The following is a 24970-nucleotide window of genomic DNA, read 5'->3' as shown; positions in this document are numbered from 1 at the left end:
ACAGTGAATGCAATTCACAATCTGCCATTGAGGTTTGTAATTACATCGTTTTAAAACAGTCCTAAATTATGCAGTGGGAAGAATACACTGATTTAATCCCAATTCAGTGAAATGGGAAACCAAGAGAAATTGGTGGGATAATAAGATAACATAATTTGAATAAGTGTCTTGCAGGGGATTTATGTGCTTTACAGACAATTAATTCCATTCCCATAATGATTATAAATTCTTAAAGCTTTTAAACTTTGAGATAATTTATAGTACGTAAAAAGAAAATGTTGCTGAGTTAAAATCAGAATTCATTAGTGTAGAGAATTTTATTTTCTTTAAACCCATTTACAAATGAAATTTTACTCACAGATTTGGAAAACATTAGAGGGATTTCAAGGCTATGCTTCCAAATGATATTTTTTAAAAAGAACAAAAATCCAGTGGTCTATTTGCCAAATACTCTTATAACCATGATAATTATATACACAGGGTACTTTTTACCTCATTGACTCTGCTTGTAAAGTTAGTGGCTGAGCAGTGACTCATATTACAGTGCACCTGAATGTCCCATTGTGTTTGTATTTAGGTTGTTCATCCCATTAGGACTTGCATTTCAAGAGCGCAAACTCAATCTTGCATATGCAGTTAGGATGGTCCTGTTCAGTATTAACATCTGGATTTTTTTTAAACATTATGTGAATTCAGCAATGCCAGACCTTAGAAGGGAAATATAAACCTAATAAGCATTGGCTAAAACTTTGTCAAAAAAATTATTTTCTTGAGATGTAGAGAAGAACGTTTGGATAACTCAAAATAAATAAAGGATAAAAAATAAGCAAGAAGGATTTGAAATAAAAGGCAAACCAGAAAGGAATAAGTGAATGGAAACTCATATCCAGGGATCACAGACCTTTTATGAAAAAAGAGAACGAATATTATTTTCCCTAGAAGTTGATTTTATTACTGGAGTTTATTTTAGATGTACAAAAATTTAGGGGATTCTTTCTTGGAATAAATTCAAGTTTATCTTTTTTTGGGTGGGTGGGTGGGGGGGCGGGTAGGTGAGTACCAGGGATTGAACTCACAGGCTACATCTGAGCTACATCCCCAGCTACAACCACTGAGCTACATCCCCAGCCCTATTTTGTATTTTATTCAGAGACAGGGTCTCACTGAGTTGCTTAGCACCTCGCTTTTGCTGAAGTTGGCTTTGAACTCGCGATCCTCCTGTCTTAGATTCCTGACCAATGGGATTGAAGCTGTTTCAAACTAGAAACTGGTTTGAAACCAGACTCGAACAAGTGTAATATCCAAGTCAAACTTTGTCATAAATGAGCTGGCTGTCACACTGCAGCACAGTTTTTCTCACCTGTTCTCTGTACTCCCTGGCCCTGATCTCACCTTACCTCTATGCATGCCTTTTTCTGAGGTTCAGGGAAGTGGAAGATGAAGCACCAGGAGGCCCAGGGGCTCTCCCCAGCCTGCTGTAGGCACCACAAGCATTTCGCCAACCTCTTTGTAAAAAGATGGCTCTGCAGATTTGGAACATGGGATGCTTAGCCTTCATGGTGAACCAAGATTACCACTAAAAGATGGAATGTCAGGAAACTACACAGGACTTACCTCAGCAGAGGATGGTCAAACATTTTAATAGAATGAATAGAAGGGGTAACAGCTGGGAACTGTTACCAACTGATGGCAGAATATAAGCAATCTTACAAATATGCAAAGCAAGGAATTTGGTTGAATTGTTCTATAGCTGAAATGATAGGCTCATAATCATCATGTCAGAGTTGTTAGCATAACCTCATGCAATAAGATCCAGAGTGGAGTGTCTTTATCTCTGGGGTGTGGGACACACTGTTTACCCAGGAGATAAAAATTTCTGGCCCCAAACCATGAAAGAGTCAGTTTGAAGAAGTTGAAGCTCTCTATTCCTGAGTAGACTGACCTGCTTGTTGAGTAGAGGGTTGGGACCAATATGAAGCCTCCTGTGCTTTTTTTTGTTTTGTTTTTAAGGGATTTCCTCTGAGTTACAAGCACCCTGAATTATACATTTCTTTCTAACAGTCAGTCGATAAACATAATTGTTAATTCTCACCCTCCGAGGCTGGTAGCGGAAAACGCCTGCACTTACGTAAGACATCTATTCTAGTCCCCTCTCTGATTTGCTCTTGGAGCGTTTGCTTACTATATAAAATAAAGAGATGGAGTTTATATTCCAACACTAGAGCTCTCTTTTAGTATGCTGCTATTTTAAGCAACTGGTTGTAAAAGTTAACTCCAACAGTGCTCATTGTTTACTTTAAAACAGAAGGCTCCAGCTGTGGAAGGCAGGAGGGAAGGCCAAGAAATATACACTATGATACAGATACTGCCACCATCATGCCGTTGTTTGACCCAGCAATTGAGGTAATCCTGCTATATAGGAACATTGAGCCCCCTCAATCATGTTCAGAACAAAATCACAGCAATGACTTCTTATTATAGTGTCTTATCATTGAAAAAAGTGTGCTTTGGGGCTCGGGTTGTAGCTAACTGGGAGAGCAAGTTCCTAACATGTGCAAGGTCTAGCTGGATCCTCAGGACTGGGGGAAAAAAAAAAAAAAATATATATATATATATATATATATATATATATATATATATATATATATAACTATTATTTTGTTTGCTTCTTATAATTAGTTCATTAGTTCTTGGACAATCCAAAACCTGATTGTGTATTCTTGTTTAAACTCAATTTTTTCTTTCCCTTTGATGCCATCCTAGGTGAGAAATGCATCCCTTTAAAGCACAGGGGCCTGGCCACACCCAATTCTTTACTCTTGTTTATCCTCTGTCTAAAATCCTACAGGATAAGGCCAAGCATCCATGCCAGCCATTCAATATGATTGACACTTCCCCCAGAGTGGGTTTTGCCTTGTCAGGTCTGCAGACTTCTGTCTATTCTGTTGACTCTGTTTGGCATATTCTATCCCCACCCCCTGCCCAGAAAACCCTCAATCAGCCTTCAGGACCCAAGAGTTTCTTCCCATTTGCTGCAGTTTGGAGCTTGAATGTCCCCCAGAGGCCCACGTGTTGAAGGCTTGGTCCTCAACCTTCTGGGAGGTGGTGGAACTTTTAGAAAGTGAGGCCTAGTGAAAGGAAGGTCATTGGGGAGCATGTCCTTAAAGGGGCTCTTGGGACCCCAGCCCATTCCTATTTCTTTCTCTGTGTTTCCCAGCTACCATGAGATGAGGAACCTTTACTGCCACAAATTCCCTACTATGATATTCTCTATTGCCACAGTTCTAAAAGCAACAGGGCTAAGCAATCAAGGATTGAAACCATAAGCCAAAATAAACCTTTCCTCCTTTAAGTCAATTATCTCAGGTATTTTGTCACAGTGACAGAAAGCTTACTAGAGACCATTTAACTGTCACAAGCCTCCCTTCTCCTGGCATTGCCCATGGCTTAACTGGAATACATTCAAACCTGTTTACCCACCATCAATAACCATATTGTATGGATATGGTCACACATCTCCCTGCCCTTTAAGTATGAAGCTCAGGGAAATTTAAGGGGCAATGCTCATTCCTTCTGTACCTTCATGAACTCCTAGTTAATCTACAAGGATCCATTGATCCTTTGGCTAGTAGATCTTAGAAGGGCCACCTTCTTTTTTTTCTCTGAGGAAGCAGCTATATTTGACAGGTAGAAAAAAAATTCTGAGGATTGTGAATCAGTAAGAGTCTGAGTCCAATTAGGAGAAAGAAACCACACAGTAATTTGAACAGGGAGTATTTAATATAAAGAACTATTATCCACAACAGGGATTGAAGTAACAAGGGATTGGCTACTAAGAAGTAAAGGGGACCCTAACAGGTTGACACAGGAATCCAGGTCAATGAGAAAGCACTGCCCCTTGGGCTAAGACAGAGTGCTCAAAGCAGGTCCCCTCTTCCTTCAACCCCCTAAGTCTTATTGTAAAGGGCACAGCCATGACTCACTTATTGGTAGAGATGTCTCTGTGGTGCCCATCAGTATTAGTTTCTGGAAATCCATCTTTCAGAACTGGCCACGGTGCGCCAACAGAAATGAATGCTCTAATCGCCAAATGACTTGAACCCCGCGGATGAAGACACCCTAGGAAACGTTGCTAGGATGGGTGGAGACAGCAGGGGAGGAAATGGGTACTTCTTCAGGCTAGCCTATCTCATTTCATAACATCTCCTTTTGTTTGATATCCTCTTAGGAGATGGCGCCCTCAAGATACTCTGAACTCATTGTCCGTGCTTCACAGGCTCTTGGCTGGCCACCTCTGCTCATTTCTCCCACTCTCCATTGCAGCCAAAGCAGGCTCCTTTCAATTCACTGACCACTGCTCTCTCTTCCACCTCCAGGTCTTGGAACACATTCCACCCCCTGCCCAGGAACCCTCCTGGGGGTCAGGTTCCTGAGGGCCTCGTGTTTGGGACTCTTCACATATGCTTTTCCTTTGCAGACTTTCAATGATTTTGAGGATACTTCTGCCGCTTGAGCAACCATAAGTAAATGGAACTTGGGTGGAGTTACATCACCTCTCTGGCTCCTTTTGCCTTGTCAGTCAGTGGAGGATGTAGCAGCAGTTCAGGGTTTGCACAAACCAAGTGCACAGGCAGAGCCCTCTGACCAGAGAAACTACGCAGCCTTTTAGAAGCCCCTAGCAACATCAGCTGCTTTGATTCTCACTCCTGAGTAATGAGTTGAGAGTGCCTAAAGGAATTATTTCAGTGGTTTCCTTTGAAAATAATCTGAGGACTAGGGATATAGCTCAGTGGCAAAGCACCTGCCTGCAAGCCCGAGGCTCAGGGTTTCACTCCTCCTACTAGAGGAAAAAAGAAATCTAGAATTTAGAGATCCTACCTCCTAGGAATCCCAAGAAGCTTGCCTTTTGGAAAACTGTGATTATGTCTTTGCTCCAAAATTTCAAGGACAGGTAACACAGGAGAGGATCTAGGAGATAAAGAAAGAAAAAAGACTACATATCTTGGCCCTGTAATGACCAAGAGGGGGAGTTGGATTCTGGGCTGTCATCTTTACATTCAAGAGTGGATCCTGAGCTTGGGATTATTTAGTGAATACATTTGAACTGTTGCCATACACCCCTAAAGGAGGGTGAAATAGAGACATGAAGAGGTATCAGCTTGCGGGAAAATGGAGTGGTAAGTGTCAGGAATGTCTGGGGCTGGCTTGGGGTATTTACAGGGATAGCACTTTGTCAGTTATAAAACCTCTAAATCCCTGGGAATGACCATTCTCCCTGCATTTCTGATCCTGGAGACAGGAGAAGGGCCAGGAAGCAGCCTCATCCTCACAGCCCACATGGTTTGCTCAAGCTGTCTATCTCCACCCAGTGGATGGGCATCTGGCAGCGGGAAGGTTGGAAGTGTCAATCAGGGTGGCTAGTGAGGCAGGGTTCAGGTAGCTCCTTGGCTGTTCTCTGGAGGGTTTCAAGGCTCCTGGGCTTTGGTAGATCATATTTTACAGGAATCCTGTCTCAGGCTGCTTTTGCAGAAGGCTGTGGGTTGGTGGAAGGCAACCACTCATGTCTTCACCCTTGGATGTATTCTGTTTGTTTACACTGAGGCCAGCTCTCAGGGATTCCATGGGGAGGCTGAGAGGTTGAGTGAGAGAGAGAGCACAGGCAGACACAGAGCAGGGGGAACAGCCTAATAGGGGATTCAAGAGGCCCAAGTGTTCTGAAAGAAGCCAGGCACGGTGGTGCACACCTGTAATCCCAGCAGCTGGGGAGGCTGAGGCAGGAAGATTGTGAGTTCAAAGCCAGCCTCAGCAACTTAGTGAGGCCTTAAGCAACTTAGTGAGACCCTGTCTCCAACTAAAATATAAAAAGGGCTATGATGTGGTTCGGTGATTAAGTGCCCCTGGGTTCAATATCTGGTATCAAAACTAACTAAATAAAAAAGAGTTCTGAAAGGAAGTACTCTAGCATCCCACACTTTCCCCAATTGGATGCAATCAGAAAAGGAGGCTGTCCCTGGACCTGCCACAGTCAACACTATCAGCCCCATAATGTACTCAGAGGAAGCCACTTCTTTTTGATCCACAGAGTCTCAGAGTTAGGGGTTCTCAGGAATGAAGGATAGAATTTTAACCACTGCAGCCTTTAATTGTAGGGCCATTTAGTTGTCTTATTTTTGTAATGTAATACTTCATTTCTGGATTCTATAATTTCAGTGCAATTCAACAACTATCCATTGAGTACACAGAAGACCCAGAGACAAAAACATGCAAAGGACAAAGATGTTATTAGTGCTTTACAGACTGCATAAGTTTAAGCCCTAACTATCTCACTGATATATTCACTTATTTATTCACCAAATGTTTACTGAGTTCATTCAATCTCTTAATTATTCAGTGCCCCCACTGGGGACAATTAAGCTATAGATACAGAAAAGAAAAAAAATGGACTTTAAGTTTGCCCTACAATACAGTGTGATAAGAACAATAATGGTCTGGAGTCAACCTCTCAATCTCTTTGACTTCTCAAAGATTCACTGAAGTGTGTTGCACCATGTAAACCGACCTTGTTCTCAGATGGGAGTGGCCAGGCATCTGCTCCCACAGCATTCCCTCTCTATATGACAATTGTCAATGAGGGAATGAGAGTGCTCCTTGTAAATTCTGTGTCAACAAGGGTGATGACGGTGTGCTCCTCCTCAATAGTCCACCTATTGTGAAGGAAGTCTGCTGAACCCTGACCCATTTTTAGGATCCATGGGAAGTTCAGTCCTGAAACTAAAGATCTGCCCACAGGTGGCTGCCTCCCACTTTCTCCCTTGGTCTTTTGGGGAAGTGCTGAGCATGGATGGCAAGTCCTCAAACCCAACGTGATCTGCATCCCTTCTTTCTTCTATTTATCCGACCATTGACTTCCTGTTTTTTGAATTCACTGAATGGGACACTCCTTCAAATATTTATTTTCGGGCTCTTTTAGCTATGAAAAAGCAATGTTGCCAACTGAACCATGACTGCTTCTCTGGTTAATCATAAGGTTTACAGGCCTTTCTGGGAACTCCCTGGGGGAAATGTGCCATGTAGAAACATCTACATTCCCATTCTGTTTTGCTACGGAAGACATAGTCAGTGCTGCCATACAGCAGGCCAGAATGCCAATCATAGTCGACATTCCATAGGGCTTGACACTTCAAGAAGCACTTTCACGTTGCATGATCTTATGGGATCCATAAAAGACTGCAGTGTTAGATTATCATTCCTTTCATACGTGACTTTGCAGATCTCCCTTTTAAGATGTGGCATCTGTTTCCCAATGCTTAGTCTGTGGGTTTAGTCTCAGAATTTTCTGTGGCCAAAAGAATGTGACAGAATTGATATTTAGTCCATGTGTATTAGTCTGCTCTAGCTGCTATAACAACCACAGACTGGGTGAATTAAACAACAGAAACTTATTCTCTCACAGTTCTAGAGAATGGAAATCCAAGATCAACATCTCACAGGGCTGAGCTCTGGTGAGGCCTCTCTCCCTGGCTTGCAGATGGCTGCCTTTTCACTGCATCCCTCCCTCTGTGCATAGGCTGAGAGAGATCCTTGATGTCTCTTCTTCTTCAGTCGTATTGGATTAGGAGTCCAACCTTATAACCTCATTTAACTTTATTTTCTTCTCATAGGCTCTGACTCTAAACACAGTCACTTCAGGGAGTGAGGGCTTCCACATATCAATTTTGGGGTGACACAATTCTGTTGCTAATGCAAATCTAGGTTTCAATGGGCCTTCTACTCTCTCAGTATCCTATCCCAACTTGAGAGAACACTGTAGGAGGAGAGACAGATGAGCTGTCCCTGCTACTATGTGGCTACTGGCCAAATCGGCCACTAACTGAGGATGCAGGAGAATGTCTAGATGAAACCAGAACCACCCAGCTGAGCCCTGTCCAAATTAGTGACCTGCAGAATCATTCCCAGATTCAATTGGTGGTGTCTTAAGCCACCAAGTTTTAGTGTGGTTTGTTAAGCTAACTGGTTTGCCAAAGGTAACTTTCATTTTGTTGAGCAAAAAAAATAGAATCTCAAAGAAATTCAGTGATCACCCAAGACTTTATTGCTCATTGTTGCTAAAAGGCTGAGTCTGTGGAATTCCTATCTTTGCTTTCTTCATTCTCCCCTGAACCATTCTGAGATTAGAGACAGATTTGGAGTCTAGAAACACAAAGATATTGAAATGCTGCAACTTATGATGAAGCTTTTCCTGGCAAATCAATTTCATTCCTTAGTTGGTTGAACTTCACAGAGAGTGAGTGAGTGAGTGAATGTGTGTTGTGTGTGTGTGTGTGTGTGTGTGTTTGTGTGTGCTGTGAATATATGCCCCTGCATTTCCCCCAAAGGGTACCCACAGTTTATCAGGCTTGTGGTGCCCAGTGCAGGCAGGTTTCCTCTGAGTCTAGCCGAGTAACTGCATGTTGGTCCATGTATCCCCTCGTGGGCAGTGAATGGCTGTACTGGCTGTGTTGAATTTGGGCCTGTTTATGTCAACTGGACATCCACCACCTCTGGGTAAGAGTGAGCTTTTGCTTCAGTGTGCTCCTTAGCTAATCTTTCCACGACATACTGACGGCTGCTGGAGAAGCTGAGGCAAGAAACAGAACAGCACTGCAGAGAAGCACTCACTGTCTGGAAGATGACGGTGGTTTGAGAAGAGTGACAGTTAAGGACAATGAAGGAAAGTTGGAGTCACAGGACCTTGTAAGGATTTCCTGGTACTCCAGTCCATAGAGCTCCCTCCCTCCACCAACAGTCATAACCCCAGCCTCCTGTTACAGCATCTTTGGTTACTTCCAGCTTTCTGCTCCTTAATGCTTCACACAATAATTCGAACACAGCTTTTGCACCCTGTAAAATAAAATCTTAAAAGTGGGCATGTTGGGTCAAAGAACATATACTTTACAATTTTGGAGAAAAATCATACAGATACTGTCAAATTGTCTCTGTAAGTTTGTATCCAAACACTCCACAAGCAATGTATGAAAATGCTGTTTCCCCACAGCCTCACCAAGAGAGTCTGATCAAACTTTTGGATGTTTAGCTACCTACTAGGTAAGACTTGTCTGTGCTCTGAGACATACGTATCTCAGAGAGTTTTAATTTGCATTTTTCTTACTATGACTGAGCTACAGCATGTTTTCTGTGATTTTTATATAAACTCTCTGTTCTTACCCTTTGTCCATTTTTTCCATCACTATTGGTTAAATTGTTCTTTAGTTATGAGATGTGCTAGTCTTATTTATTCAACTAGTTTCTTTTTAACCACATTTACATTCTTATTATTATTATTGCAGTATTGGGGTTTGAACCCAGCAACACTCTACCATTGAGCGATAAACCAGCCTTTTTAATTTTTTTTTATTTGAAACAGAGTCTTGCTAAGTTGCTGAAGCTGGCCTTGAATTTTTATCTTTCTGCCTCAGCCTCACTAGTCATTAGGTTTACAGGCATGTGTTACTGCATCCAGCTTATATTATTAAACTTACATTACTACTTTATTCTTTACCTTTTTTGTAGGGTGGTATTTTGTGTGGTTCTGTTGCTGGTGTTTGTTTTAGAATTTATTGTGGATCTGCAGTGAGATTGTCAGCTTCCTAAGTACAGTACCAATAGACTTCCATGTTCTGTTGTAGTATGAGGTTAGGTAACATTCATCCCAGTAACTATTTGGCTTACTGAATGAGTGAGAATTGAATGTTATCTGGAGATTGGAATCTCATCCATAAGGTCTTGAATAGTAGTCCCCCCACAAAAGATAGATCCTTACCCCCAGAACCTATGAATATGTCCTTTCTTGGAAAAAGAATTTTTACAATTATAATTAAGAATCTTGGGCTGCAGTTGTGGTTCAGTGGTAGATTGCTCGCCCAGCGTGTGCAAGGTTCCATCCTCAACACCACATAAAAATAAAAATAAAGGGCTGGGGTTGTGGCTCAGTGGTAGAGTGCTCGCCTAGCATGGGTTCAATCCTCAGCACCACATAAAAATAAAAGCATTGTGTTAAAAAAAATGTTTAATAAATAAATAAATAAATAAATAAAAATATTGTGTCCAACTACAACTAAAAAATAAAATATTTTAGAAAAAGAATCTTAAAATGAGCTCATTCTGGATTATCCAAGTGGGTTCTGCATAATTATTCCCAGCTGTAAGCAGAGGACAGATGCAGAGAGCGGCAGAAAAGGACATGTTCCTGGGGAGGCAGAGACTGAAGTCAGGCATTCATAGCTCAAGGAATGCCTGGAGCCATCAGATGCTGGAAGAAGCAAGTACAGTCTCTGCTGGAGCCTTGAGAGAAGTGTGGTCTTGCAATATATTGATGGCCCCCAGAACTGTGAAAATAAATTGTGTTGCTTTAACCACCAAATTTGTGCTAATCTGTTATGGCAGACCCAGGAAATTAATATATCATCCTTCACAGATCCCTCTCTGTCACATTCAGTAAATATTTATTATTCTGCTCACTAGTTAGTTGTGAGAGGAGGAAAAGAATGAAGAATACAGAAAAAGCACAAAGAAGAGGGAAAATGTGAGGTTGGGGTGTAGTGGAGAGTTCCCATCACAAGAGAAGGAAAAAGGGAGAGAGGAAGAATGGGTGGAAGGAAGGGAGGGAGGGAGGGAGGAAATAAAGTATGGGATTGCCGTTTCTTTGTCCTCTTCTGGTCCCGATGGCCTCTCTCCCTCAACCTTTCTCAGTCCACTTAGACAATCTGCCACACTAAGCAAGTTCCTATTTGTACTCTTCAGATTTTCTGTCCCATGTCATTTTTCTGTTTTCCAATCTGGAGGCACCAGTCAAAGGAGCTGAGCAGAGACATGATCCCTCCCCCAAAACTCCCTGTCCACATTCCACCAGTTACCCTGAACAGTGACCGAGACCCACGCCATTCCTCAGTGCAGGGTCCCCGCAACCCAGGCAGGCACCCAAGCTTACGCCGCCTCAAGCACCCACAGAATGCTTCTGCGGTCACATCGCCCCATTCTATCTGCCACCCACAACGTGAGTGAATTAATCAAAGGCAGTGGATTGCAAAGCTGGCCCTCCAAACAAATCCAAAGGTGGGGGAGGCAGCTGTCCTGACTTTTGCTCTTCTTCGGGGTTTGACGGGAGGTCTTCAGAGTTTGACTGGAGGGCCTCTGTGCTGCCTCTAGTGGTCTCTGGAAGTAATGCGCCCCTAAAGGACCACTGGTGCATGGGCGATTGGTTACTTTACATTTGTGAGCAACATTTAGGGGTCATACGTGCCCATCCTCTGCCCACGGGGCATTGCAAATGTTCACCGTTTTTTGAAAATTTCATCTGCATTGTATCTAGGCCTTTTGATCATTTTTACAGACAGAAGATTTTTAACCATTTTAAAGTCAATTTTATTTTATTTGTCAATCTCCCGTTATTTTTTTTAAAAATATTTTAAAATTTACATATCATAAAATCCATTTGAGGGGCTGGGGATGTAACTTAGTGGTAAAGCACTTGCATAGACTGTGTCAGCCCTTGTATTCAATTCCCAATACTAACACTTTTTTTTTTTTAATTTTTAAAATCTCTTGCAGTGTACAGTTCTGTGAGTTTTGGCAAATTCAGAATGTTGTAACAACCACTCTAATCAGGCTAATCAGGAAACAGGACAGTTCCCACTCTCCAGAAAATTTCCCCACCATGCATCTTTATAGTCAAATCCTCTCTGGTCCCTCAAACCCTAGTAACCACTGATACTATTTCTTCACTATAGTGTTGTTTCTTCCAGAACGTCTTATAAATGGAATCCTACCATCTGCCACTTTTTAAGCCTTATTTCTTCCACTTAGCATACTTCAGGATTATCATAATGCATCCATGCTGAGAGTGTCAACAGTTCTGTTTTTTTTTTTTTAATTGCTGACTGATGGTACTCAGTTTAGTGGATGTACCGTTGTTTGTTGACCCATTTCCAAATGTAGGGTATCTGGATTGTTTCCAGGTTTTTGCAGTTATGAACAATGCTGCTATAGTTATTTCAGTACAGCTTTTTGTCTGATACTAAGTTTTCATTTCTCTAAAGTAAATACATAGAACAAGTACATGTTTAAATTTGTGTACCATTTTATGTTCTCACCATGTATGGGAATTCTTTACCAGTACTTGATATTGTCAGTTTTTGTAGTAACATTTTAAAAGACATGTAAAGGTTTATCACTGTGGTTTAAATTTGCATTCCCTGGTGACTAATAATGTTGAACATCTTTCCATATGTTTTTTTACTATATATATATATATATATATATATATATATATATATATATATATATATATCTTGGTAAAGTGTCCAAATCTCGTGGGCACCCCCCCACACACACAATTTTTATTTATTTATTTATTTATTTATTTATTTATTTATTTATTTATTTATAGTTTTCTTCTATTTGAGTTTTGAAAGTTCTTTGTATATTCTGGATATAATTCCTTTGACAGATATATGATTTGCAAATATTTTCTTCCACTCTGTAGCTTGTCTTTCATTTTCTTAACAATATCTTTCACAGAGCAAAAGTATTTTATTTTCTGAATTCCAATTCAGCAATTTTTTTCTTGTATGTATTAGACTTTCAATGTCTTATCTAAGAACTCTTTGACAAACCTAATATTATAAACATTTGTTCTTATTTTTCCTTCTAAAAGTTTTATACTATGTACCATTAGATCTATGTACCATTTAAGTTACTTCTTGCTTGTGATATGAAGTACATATTGACATAATTTTTTATATTATATATAAATATACATATATACATGCATATATACATATATGTTATATATTATATTATATATATATTTCAAATTGTTCTAGCACCATCTGCTGAAAACAGTGTGCTTCCTCAATTGAATTGTCTTTGCATCTTTGTCAAAAAATAAGTTGGACCTGAATACAGTGGCAATCACCTGTAATCCCAGTAACTCCGGAGGCTGAGACAAAAAGATCACAAGTTCAAGGTCAACCTGAGTAACTGAGTGAAAGTGAGACCCTCACCAACTTAGCAAGACCTTGTCTCAAAATAAAAAATAAAAAAAGGACTGGGGCTATAGCTCAGTGGTAAAGAGCCCTTGGGTTCAATACCCTATACCAATAAATGAATAAATAATGGAACTATTTGTAAGAATGAACCTTTGGACTGTATTGTGCTGGTTGATTTATATTCTTTTTTTATCCTCTTGTGAATAACACATTAACTTGTCACTATGATTTCATGTAGATCTTAAAATCAGGTAGCATTAATGTCCCAACTTTTTTTTCAAAGTTAAAATATGTTTATTCCAGTTCCTTTGATTTTTTCCATATAAATTTTAGAATCATATTGTCAATAACAAAAAAGAATTCTGCTGGTATTTTTATTGGAATTATAATAAAGCAATAGATTAATTTGACAAGAATTAATATTCTAACAATATTTAGTCTTCCAGAACAATAGCACAATATCTCTCTTTGTGTTTGAATGCTTTCATTAGTGATTCAGCATTCAGATTTTGCAAATATTTTGTTATATTTATAACTAAGTATTTTGGGTTTTGGAGCTGTTGATAAATGTGATTTTTAAACTTTCAACTTCAAGTTATTCGTTAATATTATGTAAAAATATTACAGCCTGTGGCAGCCTGTGACTTGAAGACTTCAAAATTTTCTTATTGGTTCTAGAAGGATTTTTTTCCATTGTTGTCATTTTGTTTTGTTTTTGTGCATTCCTTTAGTTTCAGAGGTAGAAAGCCTTGATTATTGCAAATAGTGTGAATTTTATTATTTCTTTCCTATCCTTCCTTTTTACACTAACTATGCTCTTAAACAAGAGTTGTGAGATTCTTGCTCTAATTTTAAACTCTGCCCCAATCTTCAGGCAAAGTACTTTTCACCACTATGTATGATTTAGCTGTAGTTGCCTTTTATCATGTTAAGAGAATTCTCTTCAAGTTTGTTGATTTTATCATCATACATACTGAATTTGTTGAAAATTTCTTCTGCATCTGTGGATAAGATCATGTCACTATTTTCCAATGAAAATCTACATTGCCTAATTTTCAGAAGGTGAACAAGCCTTACATTCTTAAGATAAACCCTGTTTGCTCACGTTCTTCTCTTCCTGAACTACCTCCTCTCATACACCCCAAACTGACCTACTCCAACTCCTTCTGTTTGGAGACAGTGACCTGAATGGTTAATGATTTGCCTAGGATCAAGCAAGCAGTTAGTGGAATTTGGTGAATTAATACCCATGTCCTACAGAAAGAAATAAAAATAGGTATTGGGTTCAGGATGTATCTCAGTGGTAGAGCACTTGCCTGGCATACAAGTTTGATTCCCAGCACCATTGAGAGAGAGAGAGAGAGAGAGAGAGAGAGAGAGAGAGTATGAATATGAATGGATCTTCTTCAAGAATATGAAAGATCTTCTTCAAGATCTATGTCTTATCTGGACACGGTAGCGCATACCTGTAATCCCAGTGTCTTGGGTGGTTGAGGCAGGAGGATCATGTGTTCAAAGCCAGCCTCAGCAACTCAGTGAGGCACTAAGCAACTCAGTGAGGAGCTAAGCAACTTTGTATTTTATTTTGTATTTTGTATTTTATTTTATTGTCTCTAAATAAAATACAAAAAAAAAAAAGGGCTGGGGATGTGGCTCAGTGGTTAAGTCCCCCTGAATCCCTGGTACCAAAAAAAAAAAAAAAATCCACCTCTTCAGAAAAGAGTATGCCCAAGATTTGAGAAGAAGTATAGTGTAGTGGTCAAGAGCAGGGAATCTGAAACCAGACCACCCTGTCTCAAATCCTGACCATGTGACCTTAAGTTTGTTTTCCCATGAATAAGTTCTAGATTTGCTAGAATATCTAATGGCCACCTAAAATTCAACACAACAAATCAAAAGGCTCTTTTTTCCCTCAACCTAAAACTGCTCCTCCACTTCTGTTCCCAATTTCAGTAAATGCCAACCTCAACTCCCAGGAATCCAAGCCAGATACATGGCAAATACCTTTCTCCCTCCATTTCCCTCACCCCCACATTTGATCAACATCAAAGCTACCAAATCTATAACCTAAATGTCACATGTAATCAAATCACGTGTTATCTGTTTCCAGGTCCTCCTCTAGTGTGGGGCTATGGCTGCTTTTTTGCTTTTTCCAAATGGCTACAAATATTCCCATAATTATTATGAAAGAATAAATTCGTGATTTACATAAAATGTTAATCATAATATCTAGATAATAGCAATAGAGTAATTTTTATTATTTAATACTCATCAAAATTTGATATTTATGAACACATAAATCTACAAAATAACAAATTTTTAAAAAATAAAATACTGAGCCTTGATGGGTATACATGGATTTCCTAATGATGTTTTCCACCCCAAATTCTCTGACATTCTTAAAGAAGAGCAAAAACTTACTGAAAGTGACTCTTGTACTCTGTTGATTCAATATAGCAAAGGTCAAAGATTACTCTATGTATTTAAAAAGTTCTTTCTGTGAGCAAATCATTTAAACTTCAACCACACCTTAGCAATCCCAAGAAAAGATACATTCTTGGTTGATAAGTAGCTCATAAAAAGGATCCTTATCTTTCCTAATTCTCTATCTTACTTTGAACACAGCATTAAATAGCAAAGGTCTCATTGTAAGAATGGCTTGCTCTTCTATTAACTTTGGAAAAGCAAATTAATTATGATTGAGTTTTAAGATGATACAAGATCACAGTAAATGACCCTTGATTTAAAGTCTTGACTTTCTGAAGCAGAAAAATTAGCTAAACTATTTAGTGAAATCTTATTTCCTTTAGACTAATGCAGAAATATATTTAAGACAAATACTGAAGACTTCCTTTCTATGGGGTATTAGAACTTGAAATTCTCCCTGTTTAGGTACACCTAAGGAGGAGTTGTAGATTTGGGATTCACAATGAACTCCATAGTAATTTATTCCCCATTGGCAGAACTAAATGGTAAAAATAAATCACTAAAAGCACTATTTTTTTATTTCACAGAAAAATAACTTACGTTGAATATTCATAAAATCTGTGTCTTATTAGTTTGTCTCCATGAAGCAAAATTACAGGCACATGATCCTTTGTCTTACACCTGGAAATCTCAGTGATTAAAATGTTTCTATTGTGAAACCATAACCTCTTCATTTCGAGACTTCTACAAAACATTCCTCCTCAAAGTCATGTATCTATGGGAATGCCTCATTTTAATAAACTATAAGTTATGGAAAGTTTGAATGTACAAAACAGATGGAAGGGACAGATTAGATGTTATTACCAAAAAAATTCTTTTCAAGGTTCATGAAAAATACTCTTAAATTTGGAACTACCACAGTTTCTGTAGGTGCAAAGAATATCTAGGGGTGAGGGCCCCAAAATGAAGACAGCAAAGCCCCAAGTTGTAGATAAATTTATAAGTAAACAAAACTGATTTGGCATTATAATGTAAAGCTATTGAGAAAATATGATTCACTATGTTGATTTACATAGAAAATGGTGAATATCTAGTGAAAGGAGGTACATAATTCTTACATATTGTATTATATGTGTGGAAGATTTTGCCCCTGCTAAAAACCTAAATCTAGTAAGGAGAAAATATAAACAATCTAAACATAGACATGTTCCAATGTTAATTAAGCTGATAGTTAATTTCTACCTAATTTTTTTTTTCACCAAGAGTGTTGAAGAGCTTATAAAAATGATAAGAACAATAGGCCAGGAATGGTGAAGCATGCCTGTAATCCCAGCTACTTGGGAGGCTAAGGCAGGAGGATGGGCAATTTAGCACAATCCTAGCTCAAATTTTTAAAAAATTTAAACAGGAATGGGGATGCAGCTTAGTGATACGGTGCTTGTTTAGCACATGCAAGGCCCTGGTTTCAATCTCCAGTATCAAAGAGAAAAATTACAAAAACCTTAAAATAAGCATTTAGGAACCCAGGGGGAAAAATTCGGTGTTATAGTGATCTATTTATTAAAATGCTTTCTGATTTCATTTGGCAATTGATTACTGAAAGAAAAGTAACAAACTATAATCTGCAGGACAGTCATGTAGGGACAAGTCAGGGGTAGCTGCTTGTGGGGGAGGGCAGTTTTGATAGTTTCTAAATACAACTCTAAAACAAATCAATAAAAAAAATATGATGTCAATTAACTCGGGTCGCCATACAATTCTCCATTAAGTTTGTAAAATATAAAGTAGTCTTTGCCTTTGAGTGACATAGAAAGACATTTCTTTTTGGTGAACATTCTTTTGTCATTTTCTAATATATGGAGCATAATTCTTTTTATTTTGGGATGCTGCAGATTGAACCCAGGGCCAAGTGCATGCAAGGCAAGCACTCTACCATATCCCCAGCCCACAGAAGCATAATTTTCCAGAATATAATTTGAGGCTATTAAATTATTAACCAACTTTGAGCTCCAAATTGTTATCTGACTCAGGGTGCCCACATACCCTTGTTCTGACTTCTAGACTATGTGCCTACAAAGGAGCCAGGGCTGGATGATATTTGCTGAATGCAAGAATTAATAAGTTACCAATACCTGTAATCTCTGTGGATGACCAGGAGAAAGACTAGCAAACAGGACGGGAAGTGACTGTTATCAGATCCAGAGTGGGGTGTATATTCCCCTGGGCATTTTTCAGGGTCTAAAGCACTTAAGAAGTCTTGCTAACATCAAGATGATCTGGAAAAACCTCAAGATTACCCCCTGGTAGTCCAGCTAGAAGCATCGAGTGTGGGAATTTTTCACCTCAGAGGGAGTCCAAGGAATACTCTGTCCGGACTTAACTTTTACAGAGAGGAAGATTCAGGATCACCTGGGTCATTTGCCTACTTGACATATTTATTTACGATCATGGATGAAGACAACCTCCTGTAGACGGGTATCCTTGAATCTCCTCACCACACATGTTGCTTTTTATAAGATGATTTATCTATGAAGTTGACTAAATAAGAATGACAACTTGGGAGGCCAGAGCAGCACGTGGGTTAGGGGAGGTGAGGTCGTGGCCCAGCGGGGACGGTCTCCCTCCACGTTGTTGCGTGTGGGGCCGGGGTGCTCACTTTCAGCCCTTGGGCACCTTGGGGACACTGGGGTTGGCTGCCTTCTTCAACTTCTTGCTCCCAGCCTCTGCCTTCTTGGCCTTGCTGCTGCTGCTGCTGCTGCTGCTGCCCTTGTCCGTGGTGGCAGCGGCCTTCGGGAGCACGTGCTTGTCTGCTGCGGCGCTCTTGGTGGGCCAGGGGTCCGCTCGCGGCCTGCTACCGGCTTCTTGGGTTTGTGCACCACAGGCACGGAAAAGGGGCTCACCACTAGCTGGCCGCCTGCTTTTGGCGATGGAGCTTGAAGGAGCCAGTGGCGCCTGTGCCCTTGACCTGCAGTAGCAAGTCATTCTGCACCAGCATGCACCAAGTACTTGAGTTATCGGCGGACACAACATCTTTGCTTTGGTGCTAAGGATCAAACCCAATGTCTCACAAGTGCTAGGCAAGCACTCTATCACTGAGCTACAGCCCCAGCCCAGGATCTTAATAAAGATGCTATGAAAGAATGTAAGACAGAAAAATAATTAAATATTTTTACTGTGATTTTATTTCAATCAAATAAGAGTTACATATAAAGATGGCCTCCCATGAAGCAGATTCACAACTTTATCATTGACCTACTCTTTATTCTTTGAACTGTCTTCTATACATAAACTACATCTAGATTGCCTTTCCTGATAGTGTTTTTCTTTTCACTTCAATTAACATTCAATAATAAAAAAACATTGTTGGTGATTCCAACATGGCGGCAGGCGCAGAGAGATCAAGTCTCTGACCTCTTCAGCTGTGCAGGCATAGGGAGTCGTAAACAACCTAAATCTGTTTGCTCAGGATCACTAGGCAATGCTGAGCTGACGTGGATCTGGGGCGAACAGTCTGGGCCTCTAAGAACACACTCTGAGCCCGGATCAGCTGAATTCAAGCTCCCGTTCGCCTGCTTCCCGCAGACAAACAGCTGTGACTCAGCACTAATCCATCCGGCTGAAACAACTGGTCAGCCCTTCTCATCCTACGGAGGTAAATGCCTACCGAGCCTTCATAGGTAGTGGCCACAGGTTTGAAACGGGGCTTGGGAGAGACAGGAAGGACCCACCCGTTGCATTGGTCGCCCGGCAAAGGGAAACGAACTGTCGCCATTTGCAAGAGATACCACCATGGCACAGATCTGATGTCATCAGACTGCGTCGGAGGAGATAACTTCATTGAAACCTGCGGCTACAGGTGTGTAATTCCCTAGCCTTCCCTCTCCACACATAGGGGAAACCTTAAGGGCCCCTCCCAGCTCTCCCATAAGGGCCCCTCCCAGCTCTCCTGTGAGCATGATAGCCAGACCTAGGGAATCAGAGGTGGCACGGGACATGCGGCGCGGAACTACCGCTCCCACCAGTGCTGACAGCTGAGGTCTCTTGCACCAGCTACCGGGGGTGTGGCTACCGGAGGGCAAGTAAAATTCGCTGAGGATTCTCAGCCCCAAGCTCTACAAACTTAGGGTCTGAGGGAATGACAAAAAGGGAGAGTGTGCCCAGTCGTTCATGAAAACAGGGCTCCCGGGAGCAGCAGACCTGGCGTGTAGCCAGTATTGTGGTGAGCGGCACCCGTGAGAGGGGCCTGGCTAGAGGAAAAGTGGGAAGTGACTAGACACAAGAGGAGGCCCTAGGCACTCAGGATTGCAGACTCACCCAGTCTGGGAGGAGCTGCTGTACAGTGATTGGTTCCCGCATATTGACAGGAGAAACTTGGCTGGTGGGCACAGCGCCACCTCCTGGAAGAGAAGTTAATCAAACTCTAAGACTGCATTTATTAGTTTTTTTTTCTTTTTTTTTTCTTTTTTTCTTTTCTCTCTTTTTTTTGATTTGGGTTTTTCTTTCATTTTAATTTTTCTTTCTTGTTGTTTTTTTTTTTAATTTTTTTTACAATTTTTTTTTAAATTTTTTTTCTTCTAATTTTAATTTTAATTTTTTTATTATTTTTTTAATTTTTTTTCTTTCTTTATTTCCTATTTTTTTTCTTCTCTTCTCTTTTCATTTCTTTTCAATTATCTTATCCCCCCTTCCTTGAATTCTACCTGTTTACTCTCATTCTCTTTAGTGACTTCTTCCCTTCCCTTCTAATACCTTTCCTCCCAAGCATCTAATAAATTTATAGGAGTAAACAGTAACTCATCAGTCAAACAGAACAAGAAGTAACATGAGCAGCTTCAAAAAGCAAGGAAGAAAAGGAGTACAAACAATGCAGGACAGCCTAAATATTCAGGAGGACCTAGAGTCATCAGAAAAATGGTCATATAAAGAACTCAAGGAACACCTTAGACAGATGGAATGGAACCTTAAAGAGGATACGAGACAACAAATTCAAGCAGCGAAAGAACACATTGAGAATGAATTACATAAACAGATAAAAGAAGAAGTTAAGCATCTTTATCAGGAGATAGAGATTATAAAAAATAATCAAACAATAATTCTAGAAATGAAGGAAACGATAAACCAAATTAAAAACTCAATTGAGAGTATCACTAACAGAGTGGAGCAAGTAGAAGCCAGAACATCAGATAATGAAGACAAAATATATCATCTTGAAAAGAGTCTAGCCAACTCAGAAAGGCTGGTAAAAAATCACGAGAAAAACATCCAAGAGTTATGGGATAACATAAAAAAACCAAACTTACGTGTCATCGGGATAGAAGAAGGTACAGAGATTCAAACCAAGGGAATGAGTAACCTGCTGAATGAAATAATTACAGAAAACATTCCAGAAATAAAAAAGGAAACAGATATACAAATTGAAGATGCATACAGGACACCGAGCACACAAAATCATAGTAGACCAACGCCAAGACACATTGTTATGAAGATATCCAATATACAGAACAAAGAGAAAATATTAAAAGCTACAAGAGAAAGGAGACAGATTACATTCAGGGGTAAACCAATAAGGTTAACAACGGATTTTTCATCACAGACCCTGAAAGCAAGAAGGTCATGGAACAATGTATTTCAAACACTGAAAGACAATGGATGCCAACCAAGAATTCTGTATCCAGCAAAATTAAGCTTCAGGTATGACAATGAAATAAAAATCTTTCATGATAAACAAAAGTTAAAAGAATTTGCAGCCAGAAAACCAGCATTGCAAAGCATTTTGAGCAAAACACTACACGAGGAAGAAATGAAAAACAATAACCAAAACCATCAGTAGGAAGTTCCTCGGTAAAGACAGAGGACGAGGGGAAGAATAATCATGGAGAAACAAACTAAATTTTTTAAAAAAAGGAAAAATAATCAAACATGAATGGAAGTACAAACCATATATCAATAGTAACTCTGAATGTTAATGGCTTAAACTCTCCAATAAAGCGACATAGGCTGGTATCATGGATTAAAAAAACAAATCCAACAATATGCTGCCTCCAGGAGACACATCTGATTGGAAAAGACATACACAGGCTGAAGGTGAAAGGTTGCGAGAAAATATACCATGCACACGGTCCTCGTAAGCAAGCAGGGGTGGCCATCCTCATATCGAATAAAATCGACTTCAAGACTAAGTTAATCAAAAGGGATAAAGAAGGACATTATATACTGTTAAAAGGAACCATTCACCAACAAGACATAACAATTATCAATATTTATGCACCAAATAATGGTGCTGCGACATTCATAAAACAAATTCTCCTCAAGTTCAAGAATCAAATAGACCACAACACAATAATTATGGGTGACTTCAACACACCTCTCTCGCCATTGGACAGATCCTCCAAACAAAAGTTGAATAAAGAAACTATAGAACTCAATATCACAATCAATAACCTAGACTTAACTGACATATATAGAATATATCAACCATCATCAAATGGATATACTTTTTTCTCAGCAGCACATGGATCCTTCTCAAAAATAGACCATATATTATGCCATAGGGCAACCCTCAGTAAATATAAAGGGGTGGAGATAATACATTGCATTTTATCTGATCATAATGGAATGAAACTGGAAATCAATGATAAAAGAAGGAAGGAAAAATCCTACATCACATGGAAAATGAACAATATGTTACTGAATGATCAATGGGTTAGAGAAGACATAAAGGAGGAAATAAAAAAATTCTTAGAGATAAATGAAAATACAGACACAACATATCAGAATCTATGGGACACAATGAAAGCAGTTTTAAGAGGAAAATTCATTGCCTGGTGGTCATTCCTCAAAAAAAGAAAAAACCAACAAATAAATGAGCTCACACTTCATCTCAAAGCCCTAGAAAAGGAAGAGCAAACCAACAGCAAATGTAGCAGAAGGCAAGAAATAATTAAAATCAGAGCGGAAATCAATGAAATTGAAACAAAAGAAACTATTGAAAAAATTAACAAAACTAAAAGTTGGTTCTTTGAAAAATTAAATAAGATTGACAGACCTTTAGCCATGCTAACGAAGAGAAGAAGAGAGAGAACTCAAATTACTAACATACGGGATGAAAAAGGCAATATCACAACAGATGCTACAGAAATACAGAAGACAATTAGAAATTATTTTGAAAACCTATATTCCAATAAAATAGAAGATAGTGAAGACATCGATAAATTTCTTAAGTCATATGATTTGTCCAGACTGAGTCAGGAGGATACACACAATCTGAACAGACCAATATCAATGGATGAAATTGAAGAAGCCATCAAAAGACTACCAACCAAGAAAAGCCCAGGACCGGATGGGTATACAGCGGAGTTTTACAAAACCTTTAAAGAAGAATTAATACCAATACTTTTCAAGTTATTTCAGGAAATAGAAAAAGAGGGAGCTCTTCCAAATTCATTCTATGAGGCCAACATCACCCTGATTCCGAAACCAGACAAAGACACCTCAAAGAAAGAAAACTACAGACCAATATCTCTAATGAACCTAGATGCAAAAATCCTCAATAAAATTCTGGCGAATCGAATACAAAAACACATCAAAAAAATAGTGCACCATGATCAAGTAGGATTCATCCTGGGATGCAAGGATGGTTCAATATACGGAAATCAATAAATGTTATTCACCACATCAATAGACTTAAAGATAAGAACCATATGATCATCTCGATAGACTCAGAGAAAGCATTCGACAAAGTACAGCATCCCTTTATGTTCAAAACATTAGAAAAACTAGGGATAACAGGAACTTACCTTGACATTGTAAAAGCTATCTATGCTAAGCCTCAGGCTAGCATCATTCTGAATGGACAAAAGTTAAAGGCATTCCCTCTAAAATCTGGAACAAGACAGGGATGCCCTCTATCACCACTTCTATTCAATATAGTTCTCGAAACACTGGCCAGAGCAATTAGACAGACGAAAGAAATTAAAGGCATAAAAATAGGAAAAGAAGAACTTAAATTATCACTATTTGCAGATGACATGATTCTATACCTAGAAGACCCAAAAGGGTCTACAAAGAAACTACTAGAACTAATAAATGAATTCAGCAAAGTGGCAGGATATAAAATCAACACGCATAAATCAAAGGCATTTCTGTATATCAGCGACAAAACTTCTGAAATGGAAATGAGGAAAAACACTCCATTCACAATATCCTCAAAAAAAAAAAATACTTGGGAATCAACCTAATAAAAGAGGTGAAAGATTTATACAATGAAAACTACAGAACCCTAAAGAGAGAAGTAGAAGAAGATCTTAGAAGATGGAAAAATATACCCTGTTCATGGATAGGCAGAACTAACATCATCAAAATGGCGATATTACCAAAAGTTCTCTATAGGTTTAATGCAATGCCAATCAAAATCCCAACAGCATTTCTTGTAGAAATAGATAAAGCAATCATGAAATTCATATGGAAAAATAAAAGACCCAGAAAAGCAAAAGCAATTCTAAACAGGAAGTGTGAATCAGGCGGTATAGCGAAACCAGATTTCAAACTATATTACAGAGCAATAGTGACAAAAACAGCATGGTACTGGTACCAAAACAGGCGGGTGGACCAATGGTATAGAATAGAGGACACAGAGACTAATCCACAAAGTTACAACTGTCTTATATTTGATAAAGGGGCTAAAAGCATGCAATGGAGGAAGGATAGCATCTTCAATAAATGGTGTTGGGAAAACTGGAAATCCATATGCAACAAAATGAAACTGAATCCCTTTCTCTCGCCATGCACAAAAGTCAACTCAAAGTGGATCAAGGAGCTAGATACCAAATCAGAGACCCTCCGTCTGATAGAAGAAAAAGTTGGCTCCGATCTACATATTGTGGGGTCGGGCTCCAAATTCCTTAACAGGACACCCATAGCACAAGAGTTAATAACAAGAATCAACAAATGGGACTTACTTAAACTAAAAAGTTTTTTCTCAGCAAGAGAAACAATAAGAGAGGTAAATAGGGAGCCTACATCCTGGGAACAAATTTTTACTCCTCACACTTCAGATAGAGCCCTAATATCCAGAGTATACAAAGAACTCAAAAAATTAGACAATAAGATAACAAATAACCCAATCAACAAATGGGCCAAGGACCTGAACAGACACTTCTCAGAGGAGGATATACAATCAATCAACAAGTACATGAAAAAATGCTCACCATCTCTAGCAGTCAGAGAAATGCAAATCAAAACCACCCTAAGATACCGTCTCACTCCAGTAAGATTGGCAGCCACTATGAAGTCAAACAACAGCAAGTGCTGGCGAGGATGTGGAGAAAAGGGTACACTTGTACATTGCTGGTGGGACTGCAAATTGGTGTGGCCAATTTGGAAAGCAGTTTGGAGATTCCTGGGAAAGATGGGAATGGAACCACCATTTGACCCTGCTATTGCCCTTCTCGGACTATTCCCTGAAGACCTTAAAAGAGCATGCTACAGGGATACTGCCACATCGATGTTCATAGCAGCAC

The 24970-nt window shown here is 39.4% G+C and overlaps 1 long non-coding RNA gene across 1 annotated transcript in view; it reads right to left on the bottom strand.

Moving 5' to 3' along the window:
- The window catches only part of LOC308643926, a 115657-nt gene that overhangs the window by 42620 nt on the left and 48067 nt on the right, over positions 1-24970 (bottom strand). The window contains exon 2 of the long non-coding RNA XR_014020851.1: positions 4879-4968. This is a non-coding gene — a long non-coding RNA (uncharacterized lncRNA). The remainder of the gene's footprint in view (positions 1-4878; positions 4969-24970) is intronic.

The sequence above is a fragment of the Spermophilus citellus genome (genome assembly GCF_964194105.1).
Source record: "Spermophilus citellus genome assembly, chromosome: 3".
In the NCBI taxonomy this organism is placed as follows: domain Eukaryota; kingdom Metazoa; phylum Chordata; class Mammalia; order Rodentia; family Sciuridae; genus Spermophilus; species Spermophilus citellus.
This window is presented reverse-complemented; position numbering and strand designations above follow the sequence as displayed.